Raw genomic sequence first — 22,792 nt, forward strand, 5'->3', positions numbered from 1 at the left:
TCTACCTCCTTTTCACCTTCACCTGTTTATCTCAGTACTGTCTACTCTGCACCTGAGGTGTCCAACACACATTTCACAGTGAAAAAACTCTAGGGTTCAGTTTACCTGAAACTTTTAGCAACACAATTAAAAAGAAAAATTAGGTAGCACATAGGAGCCATAGGTCGATACAGAATAACCATTTTACAAAATGGTAGGAGATGGGGCAGGAAGGTAAAGGATAAGCAAAGTATGGAAGCTGGGACTGTCTTCTTCTCCTTGATTTTGGTTGCCCGCACTATGATTCTGGTTGCCCATTTAGACTAGAAGTCTTGAGTTTGACTGTGGAGAGGGAGGAAGAGATGGGGGAGTGTGACTCAGGATTCTGGGTGTGCTGCATAAAACCACTGTTTGATGATGATGACCATGATAATGATGTTGGTGGAGAGATAGGAGCAGTACAGGTAGTGGAAGGAAAAGTTATGCTGAGTGCACGTATGCACTTGACATGTTAAAATCCCTTCTTCATTCATTACATCCATGTGTTTTACTGTCTTCCACTCCCCATAAAATGGGTGCTCTGATTTCCATTTTCATGATCCAGGTCAGAAACCCATAGAAACCAAGCTGACATTAAAATAGGGGTGAGAAGTAGTTGACCTTGGTGGATCAGGACTACCATCTCCTCGACCCTGGAACTGGATGCACAGAGGTTCCCTCTTGGGTTTATAACAGTTTGCCCTTTGGCCATGGTTGGAGAATTGGGGTCATCATGGTCATCACTGGAATAATTATGATCTAGGAGCTTTAATAGATTGCTGGAGAGAAGTATAAAAGCAAAAGTGATGTGTTTGGAGGAAGCATACCCATAAAATTGTTCCCAGGACAATAAATCAGTTCAGGGGTGACCTCAGTACTGAAACTTATATAAAGGCTTTGGTCCTGAAGGAGACTTGAGTCATTTATTTCAGATAGCTGGGCCTAGGGAGCTAATTTGGCCACACATTTCTCTGCGAGGTTAATTATGGCGTTGGTAGTTCAGACCCCAGGAACAACCATGTACCCACATTACTCCCATTTCCTTCACCTGCCCATTGAGGGGCCCTTGTCACTGAGTGGGTTATAGCCCAGAATCATCACTTTGTCAGTATGTTACAACTGTGAAGCTACTCCTTTTCTTTCCCACTTTATAGAGGATTCCTTTAGTTGCTAGCAGCTGCCTTTCCCTTGGTGACCTCACTCAAGCTTATGACTGACAATACCATCTCTACACTGATGCCTCCCAAATTTGTATCTCTGGCCCTCTCCCCTGAGTACCTCGAACTGCCTCTTTAACATCTCTACTTGGATGTCAAAGGTCATTCAAAGCCAACATCCAAAAACTCAGCCGCTGATAACTATTCCCAAACCTGTAGTCTTCCTCATCCCGGTTAATGACCACTCCATTTTCCAGCTGCTCAGATCCCAAGTCTCTTTCTCTTACACAACACATATGTTCTTTCAGCAAATCCTGACAGGTCTACCTTCAAAACATATCCAGAATCTGAACACTTGTCACCACTGCTGCAAGCTTTGTCTAAGCTGCCATCATTTCTTATCTGGTTGTTATGATCGCTTCATAACTAAACTCCCTGCTCTTGTGCTTGTCCTCTTTAAGTGAAATTTCAATACAGCATCCAGAAGACACCTGTTAAAATACGTCAGGTCACACCACATCTCTACTCTGCATCCTTCAGTGACTTCTCATTTCAGAGTGAAAGCAATGTCCTCACGATGATGTGCATGCAAGTACTACGTGAGCTTGTCATTTCTACCTCAAGTATAGCCTCCCCTTCCCACTCCACCTTCTACCAACATGCTTCCAGCCTGGCTCTTCCTTGTTCTTCCCTGAACTCCTGTCTTAGGAGTTTTGTTCTTGCTATTTCCACAGCCTGGAATGCTTTCCTTAGAAGTATCTCTGTGTTTTGCTCTCTCACCTTCTTTGGTATAAAATATGGAGTTATAGTTTTAGATAATGAAACTAAATGATAAAGGGCTAAATGGAGATATATATGATGAGTTTTAGATGAAGAACCATGAGTCTTTAAGAAAAGAGTATTCCAGGCAGAGGGTGCGGCAGGTGCTGACGTCTTGAGATAGGATGATATGTGGCTTGCTTAAAGAAAAGCAAGCTGACCATTGTGGCAAAAGGGAGAGTGGTAGGAGACGAGGTCAGATTTGGTAAGGGGCCAGATCATGAAACACCTTGAAGCACTTGGGCTTTTATGGTGAGTGAGATAGGAAGCCACTGGGGGCAGGGCGTGTTGAGCTGGTGAATGACGTGGTTTGACTTACCTTTAAAGGTAAGCCTTTAAGGGGAAGCCTTTGGCTTCCACGTGTGGAAGAATAAACCACAGGGTCAATGTTGGAAGCAGAGACCAGGCACGATAGTTGGTAGGGTTCAGAGGAGAAATTATGGTGGCTTGGATCAGAGTTTAACACTAGAAATGATAAAAGGATTCACTTGGATTCAGCCAACAGCATTTCCTAATGGATTAAATGTGAAATATGAAAGAAAAAGGGGATTCAAGGATGACTCCATATTTTACACGATGCCATTATCTCCTGCCTATAGTAACCCCCTCACTGTTCCACCTGTATATGTTTTTGTCCCCTCCACAATCTAAGTCTTACCCTTGTCCCCTCAACAATCTGTTCTTCATACCCTAGCACAGTGATCTTTCCAAAGCTCAAAAGCTTCCAGTAGATTACTATTTACTTTAGGAAAAAGACAAACTCTCTTACATGGTCACATCATGGTCCTTCCTCCCTCTCTGGTCTCATCTTGTGCCTGGTCCCCCTGCTCATTCTCTGCACTCCACACATCTTGCCTTTTGTCCGTCATCTCATCATTATTCCTTCCGCAGAAAGGACTTTGTGCATGCGATTCCCTTGCCTGCAATGTCTTTCTCTCCTCTTCACTGAATTAATTCTTACTTATGCTTCATATCTTAGCTTAATCATCATTTCCTCAAGGAAACCTTCCCTGACCCCCCTGACAAGGTCAAACTCCCTTTCAGAGAACCACATTCTGCTACTTGGTAAAAAAGACCTCAGTTGCAGTTTTCCCATTTAATTTATTTTTGCCTCCTCTCTAGACTCTAAACTTCAAGGGGGAAAAGACTATATATTTTTTTTCCTCACCATTAAGCACTGCATTCCCAGCACCTGGCATTGAGCCTGGGATAGTACATTTGTTGAATGGGTGAATGAATGAATCTTTTCTGTGCTGAAATGGGGACATTTATTTTTAATGTTTCTTTAAACATTGATCCTATTTTCCTCATATTTCTTTATCCATGACCAGCTGTACTCCTTAGGCTCCCAGCTCTAGTCTGTAGAGTGGCCTATTCCTTCATTTTTGCTATTTTGTTATAGGTCTCAGTTATGCCAAGTGTATGAGTGTGAATGACTATGAGATACTGAGCAGAAAACTTTGGCAATAAATTTGGGTGGCTCTGGAAAGGACGGTTTTCCAGAGAGTTTTCATAATTTAATCTGCACAGCAATACTGTGAGGCAAAAATACAAGAATTATACCCAGGGTGATAAAAAAAACTGAATGGGGACAACTTTATTGAGGAAATTGGTAGAATCTTCTTTGCTTTTGAGCAAAGAAAGAAAATTGTTTGATAAGAAAATTGAGGCAATCCTAACTGCACTATCCAACATGGTAGCCACATGTAGCTGTAGAGCACTTGAGATATGGCTAATTCTAATTGAGGTGTATTGAAAATTTTATATAAATATGATATTTTATGTTTTTTAGTGTATATATTATATATAGTTTTTTTTAACATTTTACATAACACATTATATATATATATATATATATATATATATATCACTAGATTTGGAAGACTTAGCATGAGATATTGATTGCTCATTGGGATGATATTATTTTAAATATATTGGGTCAAATAAAATGTTGAATAATGGCCTCTAACATATCAGACCCTAATTGGGGGAACTTGTAAATGTTACCTTACTTGGAAAAAGAATCTTTGTAGATATGATTAAGTTAAGGATCTTGAGATGGGGAGATTATCTTAGATCATCCAAGAGTGCCCTAAATGCAATCACGTGTGTCTTTATGAGGTGAAGGTGGAGGGAGTTAGACATACACACAAAGAAGGTGATGTAGAGATAGAGGCAGAAATTGGAGTGATGTGGCATAAGCCAGGAACACCAGCAACCATTAGAAGCTGGAAGAGCAGAGCAGTACTTTTTCCCTAGAGTCCCCAGAGGGAGTGCAGCACTACTGACTTTTGGTTTTGACTCAGTGATACTTATTTTGGACTTCTGGCCTTCAGAACTTGAAGAGAATAAATGCGTTGTTTTAAGTCATCAAGTTTGTGGTGATTTGTCATAGCAGTCACAGGAAACAAATACAGTATTAAAATTAATTTTACCTACTTCATTTTACTTTTTTTAAAAAAGTGGCTATTAGTTAATTTAAAATTATGTATGTGGCTCACATTATTTTCTCTTGGACAGTGCTGCCTTAGACCATATGAAGGATAATTATAAAGATGGCAATGGACAGCTGTTCTCTAAATCTGTAGTGGACAGAATAAAAGCTAATGGGTTTAGCATGCAAAGAGGGTTTAAATATATGAAAAAGGATAAAGTACGTTTAATAGCTATTAAATATTGAAACTGGCAAACAGGGGCCCTGGAATGTCCATGCCTACCAATCTCAGAAAATCAGGTCCGTAGCCATATGTCAGTCAACCTTGCTATAGTAGTGTCTGAAAGATGGGCGTGGTATCAGGAGTCTTGTAACCTTGTTTACACCTTGAATCACACTAAATTATTGAAGTTATAAGGCAAAGTGTTTTCAATGATAAAATTTAAATCCAACCATTTTTACTTCTGTCTGGAAATTTTGTCTTTCTCAGTGGTGCTGAATAAGCAGATTGAGGGTAATGTAGCCAAGAGCAAACGAAAACTAGTTCGAGCCGTACTGTAAAGAGTAAAAGGATTGCAGTTGACATGGAGCTAGAGTGTGTCCAACTACTTGCAGTAGTGAGACGTCTCCATGAAGAACTTTTTGATCTCTCTGAGCCTCAGTTTTATCATCTATAGAATCGATCTAACAATATCTACCTTGCATATGGTTCTAAGGATTGGAAATAATGTATGTTAAGTACATGACACATAATAGGAACATAGTGTCAATTTTTACTTATTATTTCTATTGAGGCTTTCCACATTGATATCAGTCAATGAATAGAGGTAATAATTTCAAATGAGACTTCCTTAAGATGGCATTATATTTTCTAGTGTGGTCAGAAAAGATAACAGTATGGCCTATAAAAGTTATAACTCATTAGTTTCTGGATTTGTAAGAGACTCGCATTGCAGCTAGACTTGGCAAGAAGTAAAAAAAACCCAAAAACTATGTTTTATATGTGGAATTCAAAGTTTTGCTCTTCCTGCAGCAGTCTGTGTTCTACAGGGGTGGAGGTCTTTAAGTCTGTTTAGGAAGAGGAGAAGATAGTTAATGTTTATTAGAAGCTACAATTACGGTACTTTTCTAAGTACTTTTAATGAATAGATTAATTAATTTAATCTTTATAACAACCCTATGTGGTAGATACTGTTTTTATCACTTCCATTTAACAGACAAAGAAATTGAGACACAGGCTGATGAAGTACTTTGCCTAATGTAAACAGTTGTTGAAGACTAGTCTAGGCATTTGAACTCAGGCTATCTGGCTTTAATACCCTTATTCTTATAACAGTGTACTATATATGTTGCCTTTCATAGTATATAGATCTTTTAAGACCGACCAAATCATTTGCAAGTGCTGATTGCTGATGGCTTCAGTTCATCCACATATTGATAATACATTCAGAACACATTTATTGGATACCTACTATTTGTAGCATATTGTGCAAGACATTAAAGGAATACAAAGACAAATAAGACAGCATCTGGCTTCAAGGAGTTTACAATGTAACAGGGAAGCTGGTTCTGTTAGCAATAAACTATGAGGCGAAGAAAATCAAAGTGACTGTGAGGCAGAGATATAAGCAACTGCTTTTGGAGAAGAGTCTCTCCCATGGGCTCCCAAGTGCCTTGTGCACACCTTTAAAATTTTTTTTTCAACGTTTATTTATTTTTGGGACAGAGAGAGACAGAGCATGAACGGGCGAGGGGCAGAGAGAGAGGGAGACACAGAATCGGAAACAGGCTCCAGGCTCTGAGCCATCAGCACAGAGCCCGACGCGGGGCTCGAACTCACGGACCGCGAGATCGTGACCTGGCTGAAATCGGACGCTTAACCAACTGCACCACCCAGGTGCCCCATGTGCACACCTTTAATACATGTATCACACTTGAATGCAATTATCTGTTCAACTCTCAGTGTTCCTCACTAGACTGTAACAATGGGGACTGTGTCTTATTCATTTTTGTTTCCTAGGCATCTACAAAATTCCCTGACATCTAACAGGTCAACAATAACTTTTTATGGAATGCATGAATAAATGGAGAAATGGGTGCAGAGGAAAAAGAGATCAAATCTGAGTGGGAGTATCCAGCAAAGCTTAACTGAAATATTGGCTTCTGAAAGGCAGCGTGTAGGATAGATGGGACAGAAGCAACAGTACAAACAGAAGCTTGAAGATGTGATTTATTGGACTTAGTGTATTGTTCAGTGACAAGAGCACAGTGGTTTGATGACCAAAGTCAAGGTTTAGGGCAGTACTGAGATAGTTTTCTAGATAATTCAGGCAAATCTCCAGACAATTTGGTATGAAGAAAAAGAGCTTGATGGGTACTTGGATTGTCCTAAATAATAACCACAATATCATTCATTGAGCACTTATTAAACATCTGATATTTCACAGATATTAGTTGATTCTCACAGCACCTTGTGTCTGCTTATTTTACAGATGAAGAGGGTCAGTGCCAAGTCAGTGACTTCCCACATGGTTGCAAGAGGTAGAGCCAGGATTTGAAGCTCAAGTTCTGATTCCAGAGCCCTTGCCGTTTTATCATGTGGCCCCACTGCAGTTTGTGTATATTTGTCCAACCTATGTTGAGTATTTTATTGATCTTTCATTTCTTCTATCACTTGTTCCTAGAATTTGCATTGGTTAGTAAAGGCTCAAAAATGCTTGAGGCTGAACTTGAATCAGGGAAGCAAGATTTCTGTTTGTATCCCTTCAGCAAAGCAGGAGGCTGCAGCTCATTGGAACTCATCTTCCTATATACTCAAGTGCCTCCAGAGAATTCTGAAAGCTGGGCATGAATATGTACACATGCGAGAAATGAGCAAGGCAGATGTTACGCTGATCTCTACTGGGCCATTTTAGATCATAGTAGCTAATATACAGCACCTTTTCTGGCTGCCAACATTTTTTTTGTCCCTGTTTATCAATCTCCTTTCTTCCCCCTCCCCACTGCCAGACCCCTGCATTTACATCTTTCTGTCCCCAGAAAAAGCATACTTTTGATTTTTTTTCAGAGCAAATTAATTCAAGCCTATTCAAAAAATGAATCTAGTTGGCAGAAGAACTCATTGATTTCAAACTGATATGAAATGTGAATGCTCAGATGCCCTGCCCCCTATCCCATCACTACCTCTCCTGGGATATTTCCTTGGTAGCCTGTGCACTGTGGGTAACTTGATGGTAATTTCTTTTAGTAAGTCACAGTTGGTCAGTGCATTCTCTTTGCTTATTTGAAATCAGTGCCAGGAAGTGTCAATGTAGGGTGGCTTAGTCTTTTTATTTTTCCTTCTTGATACAGAGGGTACTACTAAGGTCGTGCCAGAGGGTCAGGTTCTGATATGTAATGATGTAGTAGCCTATTCATCAGTAATGATGAAGTAGCCCATTCAAGGTATGTGTTTGGATTTGACTGGATCCATCTGGTTATCCATCCATTAATAAATAAATAAATGGTTGAATAAACAAACAAAAAAATCCTATTGATTGCTAACTATGTGCTAGGCATTTATAAAGCAATAGGTTTATGATGGTGAATGAGACTGATATGGTCCCTGCATTCAGGTAACCTGTGTTCAAGTGGAGAGACAAATAGTAAACAAGCAAACCACTCAACAACATCACTACAGATTGACACAGCTGCTATGACAAAATTACAAGGGAGGGAATAGAAAGGATCCCCATTAGAGAGCTGGCCAGTGAATACCCTTCTGAAGAGGTGACCACTGGGCTTAAGCTTGAAGGGAGAGAATAAATCAGCCATGAGGAAAGTTGGGGAGAAAGCATTCTAGAATAACATAGGGAAGTTCTGGTAGAGGGAATGGGGCATTTAAATAATTTAAAAGAGTCTCAGTGTGGTCAGAGCAGGGGGAGCAAAGGGGAGGAATGTAGTTTTTAAGGTTAGAGAGGTTAGAAGGAGGTAAAACCCATAGGCTGTTGTAGATCATAATAAGCAGTTTGCATTTTATTCTAAGAGCAATGGAATTTATTAAATGATTTAAGCAAGCAAATGCCATATTTACACGTGCATCCTATGTCTCAAAGCAAAATTTGATTCTGTGAAGATATAACAGGAGGGAAGGTGATTTTGTGTTCAAAATAGTTTATTTTGTAAAGATTCTAGTAACATGTTCTAAATTGGAGATAAATGGCTGGGCCTTGTTTTGGTGAGGTCAACAGTCCAAAAAAATTGATACGCCCTTTCCCTAGTGTGGAGCTATCAATGGAAGACAGCTGCTCAACCAGGGACTACATTGCCTTTGTATCTATGTCTTGCCATGTGACCACTTTTCACTAATGAGATGTAAATGAAAGTGATCTTTGATTTATAGGGTGGAACTTTCAAGAAATGGATGGAGTTTCTTTGTATTCTTCCCTCATCTATGGATAAATGCAGAGGACTCAGGAGCCCTAAGGAATGGTGAATCTCAAGGTAGGAGAAAGCTGCCTTGTAATTTGGAATAATCATGTGGGGGATTTGGGTTTTCAGGAGCTAGTATTTCCTAACTAAATCGAAATCTTATTTGATGTCCCACTTTTCTTCCAAGATAGCCAAAGTATGCATCAAGCACATAGATTTGTTTTTCAAAAGGCAGAGACTACTAGCTGTCCAACAAAAATCAGACCCCCTTTTTTAGGCACAGAGCTAGATTTTATTTCCCAGCCTCCTTTGCAGTTACATGTGAGCCAGTATTTCCCCAATAGAATGTGGGTAGAAGTGATGTGTGCTACTTCCAGGCCTCGTCCATGAAAACCTCTCCCATGTGATCCTCCTCCTTTTGGAGTGATTAGGCCATCCCCCACCCCCCACCCCCAGGGTGACTCTAAAACTCACACATTGAAGATAAAAGAGCAGCCATCAGCCTGGGTTCCTGGATGACCCCTTGCAGGAGTAGCCATTCTGTTGAGGACACCACCAAGCTAGGACAATCATAGGAATAAGAAAGTAATGATCCATGATAGACAGTGACTGGGCTGCTACTTTGGAATAGGTACTCAAAGAGGGCCTTTAATGGCAAATGACAACAAGAAGCCAACTATGCAAAGAGCTAGGAGAGAAACCATCCCAGTCAGAAAAAAGTATTTATGCAAAGGCTCTATAGATTTTAAGTGTTTTAAGAGTTTTGTTGGCTAGTTTATTTATTTACTTCACACAATGTGAAAAAGCTCTCTGGCTACTTGGGCAATGGATTGTGGTGGTGTGAGACTGGAAGCTAGTGGGCTTAGCAGAGATTGTTCTTTTGTCCAGGTGACTTGATGGTGGCTTGTAGCTGGCAGTTGTCAAGATGGAAAGACATGGACAGATTTACAACATATTTTAGAGAAGATATCAACAGAACTGGTAGCTTAGGAAGCACCAGGTGAAGGAACCTGATATGGGCATGTGCATTGTGTGGTCTACAGTACCACGCACAGTGTGGAGTATCTACATAATTTGGAATTTGGAATTCTTCTGCATGGGAGACTTAACTGTTCTCTTCCATTTGTGTATTCATTCATTCAGTTATTTATATCAATATACACCCATGGGTATTTATTTTCCACTTTGGGTTATATCGTATATTACATTACTCCAGGTTTGGCTCTTGGGAACTCTTTGGGTCCTGTGTCCATTCAGTATACCCCCGCCCATGTAGTTGTTTTTGTTTGTTTGATTTGTTGTTGTTGTTTGTTTGTTTGTTTGTTTGTTTGTTTTTTAGCAGTTCTTAACTTTCTGTCAGCCTCCAGGCTCATTTTCAGTATTTCCTGCCTCAGCCTTGGAATCAGCTATTTCTCCAAGGAGCCTTGGTTTCTTTTACTGAAGATTCATATTAGAAATCAACATCTGGGTTCAGGGAGTGCTTTTTGCTACTGGGGTGTCATTGCTTTTAATGCGTGCAACATCCTTTTATCTAGCTGACAATTCTACACAGTATCCATGGGCTGGGTTCATCAAGGTGATTCTTCTGGTCTGGACTGAATTCAGCCTGTTTCAGCTGGGCTGGCTCATTTATCTATGGTCATTGGATGGGTGGTTACAAGTCTTTATGATAGACTTGACTGGAACAGCTGGTATAGCTGTGACCTCTTTCTACATGGTCTTGTATCTTTCAGCATGAACTTGTTCATATGGTGGCAGGATTCAATAGCATCAAGAAGAAAAAATGCACAATTTTCTTGAGATCTAAGATGGAAACTCACCCAATAATGCTTATGCTACATTATATTCACCAAAAAAAGTCAGAAGTCTGCCCAGATTCAAGGAGTAGAGCTATAGACTCCATCCTTGATAGGAGTATCTACAAACAATTGTAGCTATTTTTGCATTTTCCATATACAGGTTATATATACATGGAAAACATCCTAAGAACTAGTCTTGAAAGCAAAGAAAGAAACATGATCAGAATGGGAATAAGCCTTGAAAAGATGAAACAGGACTTCTGCCAAGAGAGGAGTATTGTACCTATGACAAGAATAAAAATGAGATTGGCTTTTTGTTAAGATTCCCAACTTTGGGCTGAAAATGTAAAGTTACAGGTAAGAAGAAGAGAAACAAGGATAGCAGGTGGGGTCTGACTCTTCAAGATTCCTAGATCCTAAAAAGGACAGCCTGCAGCCATAGCTCTGCACAAAGCACAGCCATGGTTAAAATTGCTAAAGTGAAGGAGGAAAAAGGGACAAAGAAATGATGTATCTCACTGATTCAGGAGAGGTTGAAATATTTTCATGACTTCTTTTTTGGAGAATCATCTTTTTCTCTCATTTCACTTTGAATATTTTGTGAAGTCATTCATGATCTACTTGATAATATTTATGTTACTAAGAAAGCAGTGAGAAATATAAGTAGACTGGCCACCTGCTGTCTCCCTACCTTGACATGAATTATCATTTAATATTCAGAGTGTATAACATTTGCTTAATGAATACCAGACTTGCTTCTAAACCAATGACCTGGGACCCCCAAATCCTTATTATGCCTTCCTATCCTTATTGTATTTTCATAAAGAAACTGTATTTCAAGGAGAATTTATCCTTGAGATGTCATTAAATCTACCATTATGTGATTACTCCTAAGATAGTGAATATATTATAGGCAGTTGTATCTAGTACATAGTATTCATATGGAAAACCAGTTGTGCACAGCAGTAGATGATTTTACCGGGGGTGTTCTAAAGTTAGCATTGAGGATATGTTAAAAATTGGAGTTCTAAGTACATGTATCCATGAGCCATCAGAAATCCTTAACTGCCAAAATGTTAGAGCTTTTCTTGGAAGAGACATGAACTCTTCCTTTGTGTGGAAAGTTTTCCTTCCTTTGTATAAAGTTCCCTTTGTGTGACTATACCAACCACCTGAGTGTTTCAGAGCTGTTAACCATGTAGCAATAATGAACCCCTAAAAGGACAGTGTCTCTTTTCTATGAGCATCTATTTTGGATCACTGCATAGTTATTTGAAAAACTGGGTGATCATGAATCAACCACACCAGGACCAGCCCAGAGACCCTCTAAATGTTCTGTATTGCCTTAATCTTTCCTACTACTCACTTAAAAAAATATCTATCTATCTATCTATCTATCTATCTATCTATCTATCTATATGATTATAGTAGAATTTATCTTTGAGGGTCTTAAATTTAAAATGAAACAACCAAAATTTTTTTCAATATATGAAGTTTGTTGTCAAATTGGTTTCCATACAACACCCAGTGCTCATCCCAAAAGGTGCCCTCCTCAATACCCATCACCCACCCTCCCCTCCCTCCCACCCCCCATCAACTCTCAGTTTGTTCTCGGTTTTTAAGAGTCTCTTATGCTTTAGCTCTCTCCCACTCTAACCTCCTTTTTTTTCCTTCCCCTCCCCCATGGGTTTCTGTTAAGTTTCTCAGGATCCACCTAAGAGTGAAAACATATGGTATCTGTCTTTCTCTGTATGGCTTATTTCACTTAGCATCACACTCTCCAGTTCCATCCATGTTGCTACAAAGGGCCATATTTCATTCTTTCTCATTGCCACGTAGTACTCCATTGTGTATATAAACCACAATTTCTTTATCCATTCATCAGTTGATGGACATTTAGGCTCTTTCCATAATTTGGCTATTGTTGAGAGTGCTGCTATAAATATTGGGGTACAAGTGCCCCTATGCATCAGTACTCCTGTATCCCTTGGGTAAATTCCTAGCAGTGCTATTGCTGGGTCATAGGGTAGGTCTATTTTTAATTTTTTGAAGAACCTCCACACTGTTTTCCAGAGTGGCTGCACCAATTTGCATTCCCACCAACAGTGCAAGAGGGTTCCTGTTTCTCCACATCCTCTCCAGCATCTATAGTCTCCTGATTTGTTCATTTTAGCCACTCTGACTGGCGTGAGGTGATATCTGAGTGTGGTTTTGATTTGTATTTCCCTGATGAAGAGCAACGTTGAGCATCTTTTCATGTGCCTGTTGGCCATCCGGATGTCTTCTTTAGAGAAGTGTCTATTCATGTTTTCTGCCCATTTCTTGAAACAACCAAATTTTTGAATAAATAATTTTGGAGGGGAAAAAGAAATAGAAATTTACATTGTTAGATTTCTGGCTTATCATGACATTGAACAGTATGGATTTAACTCTATTGTCTACCCAAACCTACTAAATGATAGCTGAAAAATGAATTGGAGGAGATGAGAAAAGGAGAGCTGAGAACAAAATTTTGAAAGCTGGAAAATCAGTGGGCAAGTGAAAATTAAATTATTTTGCTAAGTTCTTTTGTTCAGTTATATGTTTTAGCTTCACTGACTGTAAGTCAGCAGACTAGAAAACGATTATGATTTCCTTAGAAACCCCTCAAAATCTGCAATATTTCTCATATAATAAATGGGAAAATTGAACTACAAACAGACTAAGAATTTATAATTACAGAATGTCAAAGTACTTAAGTCTTATTACCATTAAAAAAATTATAATTTTGGCTATTTTTAATGTAGACATTGAGAAGGTATAGACATGGTTATAACCAGGGTTCAAATTTAGGTATCAGAGGCAGTAAAGAGAATACCAGGGGAAGTTATCGGGTGGTTGAGAGGTTAAGCTTGGTGTGTGTAGTTGCACTGAATATTGATTCAATATTAAGAACCTTTTAACAGTTGGAGATTTCCAAAAATGGAGTGGCTGTCTTCTGGGATAATGAGTATCTAATCACTGGATCTAGTAGAGGGTATTTTGATCAATCAGAAGCAGAAGTATGTGTCCTTTTCATATCTGTTGTATAATTCTAAAGAAGTGGTAAAACAAATACTTGAACTTAGAGTTTCTAATTCCTCTTGCGGAGCATTTCTCTTATATCATCCTGTCTCTTACTTGACCATGTGATTCAGTTTAGAGTCTTAAGTATTGTGGTGTAGAACACTTTCTCCCAGCCTTCTGTACATGACTCATGGTGTGGTACTCCTGATTGTATACTCCCACACCTGTTTTTCTTCTTCCACTCATTTCCCATCTCAGTAACCAGGGAAAAGGCTTAAGAGACCTCCTTGATTCTTCCATTGCCTCATTCCAACATCAGTTCATAAGCAAATCCAATTTTTGTTACCTCAAAATTAGTCTCGTGTCCATTTACTTCATTTCATTTCTATTCAAACTGCCATCAGGTCTTGCCAGAACTACTGAAATAAACTAACAGTCTACCAGGACTCCTTATTTCAACTCTCCTCCCGTACAGTCCACCTCCATATAGAAGTAAGGGTGACCTATTAGAAACATATATATGATCATCCCTTCCAACTTGTGGGTTCCAATTAATCTTACAGTAAAAATCCAACTTAAAAGCTTCTGCATGAACTGGCTCTTCCCTTCCTCATCAGCCTCCTCCCATGTTGCTCTCCTCCTTGACCACTCTGCTTTAGCCACACTGGCCTCCTTTCAGTTCTTCTAATCCTTGCCTATCTCTTGGCCATTGCACTTACTCCTCCCTCTATATCTAGAGCATTCACTGCTCCCCCATCCTTCCAGCATCCCCATCTTTTTGTTTGACTTACTCATTCTCATCCCTTAGGTCTCAGCTCACTATAGACTTAGCAAAGCTCCCTTTTTTACTCATGGATTTTTTTTCCCTATAGGGATGCACATAATATCTGTCCAGTGGAACAGATAACCCCAGATAGTGATGGCCTATTGAACATTAGCCGCTTTTATATCTAATTCAGCAATCATGCTAAAATTTCTTTGCAAAAGTGCCATAAATGCCCTAGATCTTTTCTCCAAATTCACTGAGATATTATTGATATCTTCTGAGAGGCCTTCTCTGATCACCTATCTATCATAACCTCTCTCAGTCACTGTAGTTCACCATCTTATTTCCTTCATAAGGAAATGTATGTGCATATTTGTTAATTTGCTTGTCCATTTATTTGACTATTTTTTTCTATTTTAACCACTTGAACGTGAACTTTAGGAAAATGATGATTTTGTGTATCTTGTTTAATTCTAGATTTAGTAAGGTGCCTGGCATGTAATAAGCACAATATGCACATATATGTCATTTGTGTTTACTCATAGGTCATTTCACAAACTTAATTTCATACTCCACTCCTGGCTTTTAACTCTCTATTTTGACATATTCTAAAGCATTCTCTACTGTCTTCTAAAAGATAAGGCTTTACCAAATGCAGCCTGGAATGATTTTAGGTTCATTTGGGCTGGGTAAGAGAATAGAGAACAAGAGATAAAGGAAAAGCACTTGGCTGGTAATAACCATACATCTAAAATGTTAGTCATTTTGAAGATGTCAGATGCATAGGAGTCTCCCCATCTGTATTTATTCTCAGTATTCTTTGTAACCTGATTAATTTCACCCTCCTTGCTTAATTTTCATCATTATCATTACTTGTCGTCTTTGGACAGAGAATGGTATCAGCACAGCAGTTTGTACAAGCTGCTGTCTACTGTCAAATTCGTTAATGTTCTTATTACAGGCATATAAAAACTTTGTCCTCTGCTGAGCTATCTATCTGTCAACATGTCACCCAGAACGAAGTGACAAAGTCTTCATTCTTGTCTTGCAACTTGAAAAGCCATTTAATATTGAATAATTCACTCAGCCTGTATCCTTTGTTTAAAACCTTATTCTTTCACTCTATTTTTTTCATGTAACCCCTTTTGTGCCTCTAGATATTTGGAAATCTCAGTGTGTTCTCCAAAGATGAGATTGAGAGAGAATGAATGCCAATCAATCCTTCCCTTGATTTGCTTAAGCATCTCCCTGGAGATTTTGATTTACTAATAATTTTCGTAATTATACATAGATAATGCAAATGCAAACTTCAGTCCAGTCCCTGTGCAAATAATTTAACACTGCATTTTACTGGCTTACTATTTAATAAAGTTTCACTGTATTTTTATAGGCAGACTTGGGAGAAATAAACATTCTAAACATCAGCCTTCACAATTCTTTAACTTTTTAAAAAAAGAAATGCTTCTCATATGTGAGCAACCGCCTGATGCAAGGAAATCTTGAGACCTTTAATCTTGCTAAGGAGTGAGTTATTTTATTTTGTTGGGATTTTTAGGTTGTTGAGGGCCAGTTTATTTGTGCTAGCTTTAATATTTTAATGTTGAATATAATAATAATAAATTATAAAACATTAATTTTTGTAAAATAAAGTATAATTAATATAAACTGATCTTTATTTGTGATTGCAATCATTATTAACATTAATTCTTTAAAAAAATTTTAAATATTTATTTTTGAGAGAGAGAGAGTGGGTGTATGTGTATGTGAGCAGGGGAGGGGCAGGAAAAGAGCAAGACACAGAACCCGAAGCAGGTTCCAGGCTCTGAGCTGTCAGCACAGAGGCCAATGCGCGGCTCAAACTCTTGAGCTGTGAGATCGTGACCTGAGCTGACGTCTGACATTTAACTGCCTGAGCCACCCAGGCGCCCCTAACATTAATTCTTAAATGTTTTTATTATACAATGATGCTCTCAGGAACTACTGAGGAATTTAGGGCTGTTTGCCTTAACATTAAATGGGTGTCAGGGTGTTTTTGAGTTTCTTTTGTAATTTCTTTGCATTCATTTTGGTTAAGTTGGATCCTCCATTGGTATCTTTATGACTTTTAGTAACTTTCTCCTTCTCCTTATTATTTAGCTGCTTCTATCTTGTAGGGGTTTAGATACTTGTTAGGAGTCAAACTAAATGTACAGAGGTAGTTGAAGCAGAGCTCCAGAACCTTAAAATGTTAGTGCATAAACTCTGGTAGGGTGATTGTAAGAATAAGGGAAATCTAAATGCGAAATGCTCAGCCCATCAGGGGTGCTCAGTAACTGTAGGGTTCTGCTTTTCTCACCCCACCTCTGTTCCCTTGACTTTTTTGCATCAAGTTGAGATCTCTCCTACCTTGAGCTCTTAGTCTGGTCACTGATCAAAACAGAGAGGCTCTTTCCTCAGAGGTGGTAAGAATTATCTCCATCAAATGGGCATCAGAATATGTTGACAATATGTCAGCCTTGAAGTGTGATGTGTTCGAAGTCAGGGAGATGTAGTGTGTTATGTATGGAAAGCCAAAGGAGTACTTGGATCAGACTTCACAATGATGAGGTGTGTGTGTGTGTGTGTGTGTGTGTGTGTGTGTGTGTCTGCACATGTGTGTCTTGGTCAGGGGCATGACTCTTGACCTGAATCCTAAAGAATGAGTAGGAGGTATCTAGGAAAAGAGAACTGGAAGAAATGGGCTTAAGAATTGAACACATGATCTTTTTGAACACATGTGTTCTCAAATTGAACACATGATCTTTTTTTTTTTTTAATTTTTTTTCAACGTTTTTATTTATTTTGGGGACAGAGAGAGACAGAGCGTGAACGGGGGAGGGGCAGAGAGAGAGGGAGACACAGAATCGGAAACAGGCTCCAGGTTCTGAGCCATCAGCCCAGAGCCTGATGTGGGGCTCGAACTCACGGACCGCGAGATCGTGACCTGGCTGAAGTCGGACGCTTAACCGACTGCACCACCCAGGCGCCCCGAACACATGATCTTTCAATACACTTTGTATTTTGTTTGTTTAGGTCATGGTATTGCCTTTTAATTTTTCTTTTCTTGTGTTTTACCTTTGCTTATTTTATTTTAGTAGTATTTCTTCAGAAAGTTCTAAACTTTCTTAGTTCTGCAGAAGAAAATTAAATTAAAAATAAAGGAGATTAATCCACCTTCAGGCTACACACTGATTTATGGTATAGTGGTGCTAGAGTGCAACCCAAGAGAGGCTCCAATCTGTGAAGTGGGGGAAAACCCCATTTTACAGGACTTATTGTAAGGGTTGGAGGAGTTGATATTTGTAAATATTTGTCTAGCACTCAAAAAATAAGAGCAGTAAAAATTATTAGATGTTTTTATTGTTGTAATTAATATGAGCTTATAAAAAACAGCTACTGTATGTAAAGAACATAGCCTAGTGCCTAACACATAACAAAAACTGATTGTCGGGGCGCCTGGGTGGCGCAGTTGGTTAACCGTCCGACTTCAGCCAGGTCACGATCTCGCGGTCCGTGAGTTCGAGCCCCACGTCAGGCTCTGGGCTGATGGCTCAGAGCCTGGAGCCTGTTTCTGATTCTGTGTCTCCCTCTCTCTCTGCCCCTCCCCCGTTCATGCTCTGTCTCTCTCTGTCGCAAAAATAAATAAACGTTGAAAAAAAAATTAAAAAAAAAAAACTGTTTGTCTTCCTCCTCTTTCCCTTTCTTCACTTTCTCTTCCACTTTCTCATTATTATCATCCCTTTTCAAATGGATATTGTCAGCCAGTATCTTGTCCCTTTTCTCCTAAAATAACCAAAACATGGCTCAACATTATAGCTTAATGCTGAATTGCTCTCTGATTCTTTGCTGAGTTTCTCTCTTATCTTCCTGACTAACTATGAGTTGCTTGAGGAGAGGAACCATGATTAGTACCTATAGTAAAGTGCTGAGTATATATCAGATACTCTGTAAATATTTGTTGAATGGATTATCAAATAGTTGGTAGTAATCAAATACTCTTAATTGTTTACAAATGGGAAAATAACCTATCACTGATGAAAGTCTTTTAATTTTTTATGTGCTGAGTATTCATCCAAGAGTTAAGAATGTTTCAGGACCTGCTGGAAGATTTCCAGGTTGATAGCTTTAGTTTTTATCTACACCTGATAGAAACATTGGTCCTATCTTTAAAATGAAATGTTTTTATCATTCTTAGTATTTTTCTTTAAAACATAGATATTTACCTTCTTCACTCTAGTCTTTCATTATGTACTCAGAAAATAAGGTTTTTGGAAACACTGTAATTTTACCGGTAGTGTACATGTTTCAATGAGTTCTTATTTTATTTTGTGGTTTGGTAATTAAGTCAGCATCAATCATTCCTATTTCTGATTTCCATATGAAAAGCAGAATCTATGATTGACATGGAAAACCTACAGAGTTAGGAGCTGAATGTTTCCTTGTTCTTATCCTTGTTTTTTACTAGAGTTTTGAAACTCAGTCTTGTGCTTTACATTTTCATTATTTCCAGGTAATCATTCTGATTCAACTTGGTTTGGTAGTTGGTCTTCCATTCCACCGGCTTCTGTGTATTGGTAGGATGGGAATGATTCCTTCCAGGTGTTTCATGCATCATATCCCTCAGATCTTGCTCAACGATTGCCCATATATTGCCCAGTGTAATTACCCAGGTGCAGTCTTTGTTTCTTCTCATCCTGATCCTAATCACCCTTCTTGGTTTTGTGGCTGTTAGTGTGGACTTCGTGGTGTCTTTTATTCTTAAAATCTGCTCTGGTGGACCTATTTAGACTCTTCTCTCTGTTTTGGTCTTGGATTCCTTTATGTCTCCCACTTGGCTCTTGACACTGTGCAATTTTGATTGCCTGCAACTTTAGGTGAAAGATACACTTGCTTGGTGCTGCTCAGAGAAGCCCACTAACATAATCTACCACTGATTATCTTCTCCTTTTCCCATCAGAGGAGGATTTAGAATGTATGTTATTCTTCTTAGTGAGTTTCTTTGCAGTTAAGTGGTCATTACCATTTCTTAACTAGTCATAACCCCTTGAGACATAGCTGAAAAATTTATTATAATTTATTTTCTAATTTTTTTCTTTTGTATATAAGCTAAAAATTATGTCCACATATACAAATAACTTAAATGGTTCAATGAATTAATAAAATCAGATAAATCAGTAAAAAGATAACCATACTTGTTCTATGAAATTAAAGTGATAAAACAATTGGTGCCTTACTGATTAAAAAAAAAGCTTTCAGTTAGCTGTATCTGAAGTCTAATCATGTGGTCAGATAGTAATAAGCATATATAAATGAGCTCATAATTTAATAATACAACTTTCCCAGGGATATCTTACCAATCCCTGATTGAGATAAGTTTAGTATTCACATGTTTTATATTGGTTTTTAATTTTGATAGGGGAGAGCTTAATACTTCCATGGAATTTATTGCAGCATGCAAAATGATAAGTAGTTCAAATATATGGTGGCATTTTCTATAATAATATTTATATCAACTTCACAGTTGAAAGGCTGTGAAGACATTTAAGAACTACAAAGCTATATTCTAAGACTTTTTTCCAATAACATTAACAACACAGTTTTTTTGTACTTATTGAAATAGCATTGTGTCTTTTATATATAGATTATGGACAGACAGATAATAGGATTTTTTCCATATTTGGGCTAATTCAAATCAAATAGTAATTTCAGAAGCCAGCATTTTGTAACTCACTTAACCTATCCAAGGAAAACATAAACTATGTGCTAATGCAGATGTTTGAAGGGGAAAATGTTGTATTTTTTTCTGAGTGAGAAGGAGAAAGTGACATCCATTGAGATTTAAATGATAGTATGTGACAGTAGATACTATAATTAAAAGTCATTATGGGCTTCTTAGTAACAAATTATCATCAACAGACACTCTTAGGAAAACATTAACAAAACAGTATTTGGATGAGTGACTCGCTCATGGGGTGAAGGAGTGCGGAGAGGCTTGGTAACAGGAGGTACAGCCCCTTACTCCAAGAGCTAGGAAAAACAGCTTAAATAGTTGGTTCAGACATAGGTGACAGGCATCTTTTATTAAAGGAAATCAAATGATGTCTTTTGCAACCCTAGAGTTAGAAGTACTTTCATTTTACTTTTTAGCTTAGGAATTTGTAAACTATACTCAAATTCACTTTGCTTTTACTGTCTTTGAATTCATACAAAATACTTGAGAAGTATTTAGGAATATGGTCAATGGTGGACTAGTCTTATAGCTGTAAATTGAAATGAGATGCAAAAGCCAACATAACTAATTGAAAAAATAAAAATTTAGTCAAACAGTACCCTTGAGTGGCTACAGTTTTGCAGATGTATTAAGGTAGTCTTAAGGTATCAATTAACTGAATACCAAATTCCATCAGGCATAATTTGACAGTTTTTTTTTGTATTTTGTTTTTTTTTTTTTTTGGAACTGATCTCCTTTCTTTGAGTCTGGAGGGAGTTGACTAAAAGAAGAAAACTTTGCTTGAGTGTAGTGCTGAGGACATGCCTTTGAGATTGTCTTGGTATCAGTGCATTTTATTGATTTCCATTCTTATTATGGTTGTCATTGGAGTATTATTGCTTTATTATCTTGTATTAATAAAAATATTCATCATTGATGAGAAAGAAGTGCTTAAATGTGTCACTCTTAGACTATTCATAAAGATATAACTTATCGCCTTGTCCACCAGATGCCTAAGTATTGTTTGTGAAACCACATATCTTGGCAGTGGTTGAAGTATGACTATTTTTTCTTGGACATTCCCTAGCTTCTTCATCTGCCAAAATTCTTCTGCCAAGGGAACAGTATGATAATCAGTCTTTTTGCCAGTAAGTTTTGGTTGCTATAGTTCCATACAGTTTCCTAAGACTTACTGTTTAAGTACTGTATACCTATCTATTATTTAATAACAACAACAATTATTATTGATTCTGGTTATCTGGTATAAGAAAGAGAGCCTAAGGTGAATAACCCTTTTTGTTATCTTGGCTTCTTATTCTTAACCATTTTTTGCCTCAGAGACCACTTGGACCATTTGGACAAAATCCGGAATTCCCTCATAGAAAAATATACACATGTTCACATATGTGGAATTTGATAAATAGTTTCCAAAAGTTGGTAGACCATTGTAAATCCAATCATGGCTCAATGGATGTCAGTTTAAAAACTCCTGCTCAGCAGATTTGAGGCTCTTTTTATATCCCCCTCTGCACTCATCATTCCAAGTTCACAACTTTTTCCTTTAAGTTCCTATGAATTTTCTGCAGAAGAGTGCTCAGCCCATGTGTAGGGCAGGTCAGATGCCTGGATATTAACACCCTAGAACACTTCTCAACCAATGGTGAATGAATGTTGATGGATAAATACCCCAGTTTCCTTACACATCAGGTAGAACAACTTAGAAGCGTTTTCTACACCATCTTCCAGAGGTCCCTAGTAGCAAGGGATCCCATTTGAGCACAGCTGTGACTTACTCACTGACATACTTATATTGACTTTCTTCCTTCTCTATTCTACTTTTCCTCCTCTCAAAGTGTTGTTTCCTGGGATGAGCTCCCAAATAATGTACTTGCAATCAAATCCTAATCAAGGGTCTGCTTTGGGGAGAAACAAACTCTTCCAGTTTTTACTACCATTACAGTAAACCCCCCAAAACTTAGTGGCATAAAGAATTGATTATTTTGGTTAGGAATTCAAATAGGGCACAATGAGGTTGGCTTGTCTCCACTCTATAATATCTGGGACCTCAGGTGGCAATACTCAAAGGCTGAAGATGGCAGCTACTGTCCGAAATCACCTGAAAGCTCCTGATGCACAAATCTGAAGCCTGGGTTGAAATAACTCAATTGCTGAGCTCAGCTGAAAGTAGGGACCTGGGATCCCACAGGTAGCCTCTGCAGCATGGAAGTCTCAAGGTGGTGACTCTTCTTATATGTTTGCTGGCTTCCTCCAAAGTGTTTCCCAAAAGAATCAGGTAGAAGCTATATGGTTCTTTTGGACCTAACCTTTGCACTTGTATAGGATCACTTTTGTTACATTTTTTTGGTTATAAGCCAGTTACTAAATTGGCTCAGATTTGATGGGAAGCATGTCAGAAAACTTGCAGACATATTTTAAAACTTCCACACAAACTAAGAGAGAATTATTGCAAATAGGAGGATTTGATTCCTAACAAAGAGCAGTCTCCTTGATAAAGCTTTTGTAAAAGATATGAAAAACTAGATTTATAAGTTTTGTTATTTTATCATTCTGCCAGGTTGACGATTTTTATTTGCAGAGGTGTAGCTATAAATCAGC

At 38.2% G+C, this 22,792-nt stretch overlaps 1 long non-coding RNA gene across 7 annotated transcripts in view; it reads left to right on the forward strand.

Moving 5' to 3' along the window:
• LOC109499079 overlaps positions 1–22,792 on the forward strand; it is a 283,874-nt gene that overhangs the window by 232,095 nt on the left and 28,987 nt on the right. For 6 of the 7 annotated variants that reach the window (XR_006596974.1, XR_006596972.1, XR_006596969.1 and 3 more), the window contains 3 exons: positions 6,921–7,065; positions 8,810–8,910; positions 10,798–10,994. This is a non-coding gene — a long non-coding RNA (uncharacterized LOC109499079). The remainder of the gene's footprint in view (positions 1–6,920; positions 7,066–8,809; positions 8,911–10,797; positions 10,995–22,792) is intronic. The other variant, XR_006596973.1, reaches the window with a different exon arrangement.

This window comes from Felis catus, chromosome B1 (assembly GCF_018350175.1).
Source record: "Felis catus isolate Fca126 chromosome B1, F.catus_Fca126_mat1.0, whole genome shotgun sequence".
Taxonomy (NCBI): domain Eukaryota; kingdom Metazoa; phylum Chordata; class Mammalia; order Carnivora; family Felidae; genus Felis; species Felis catus.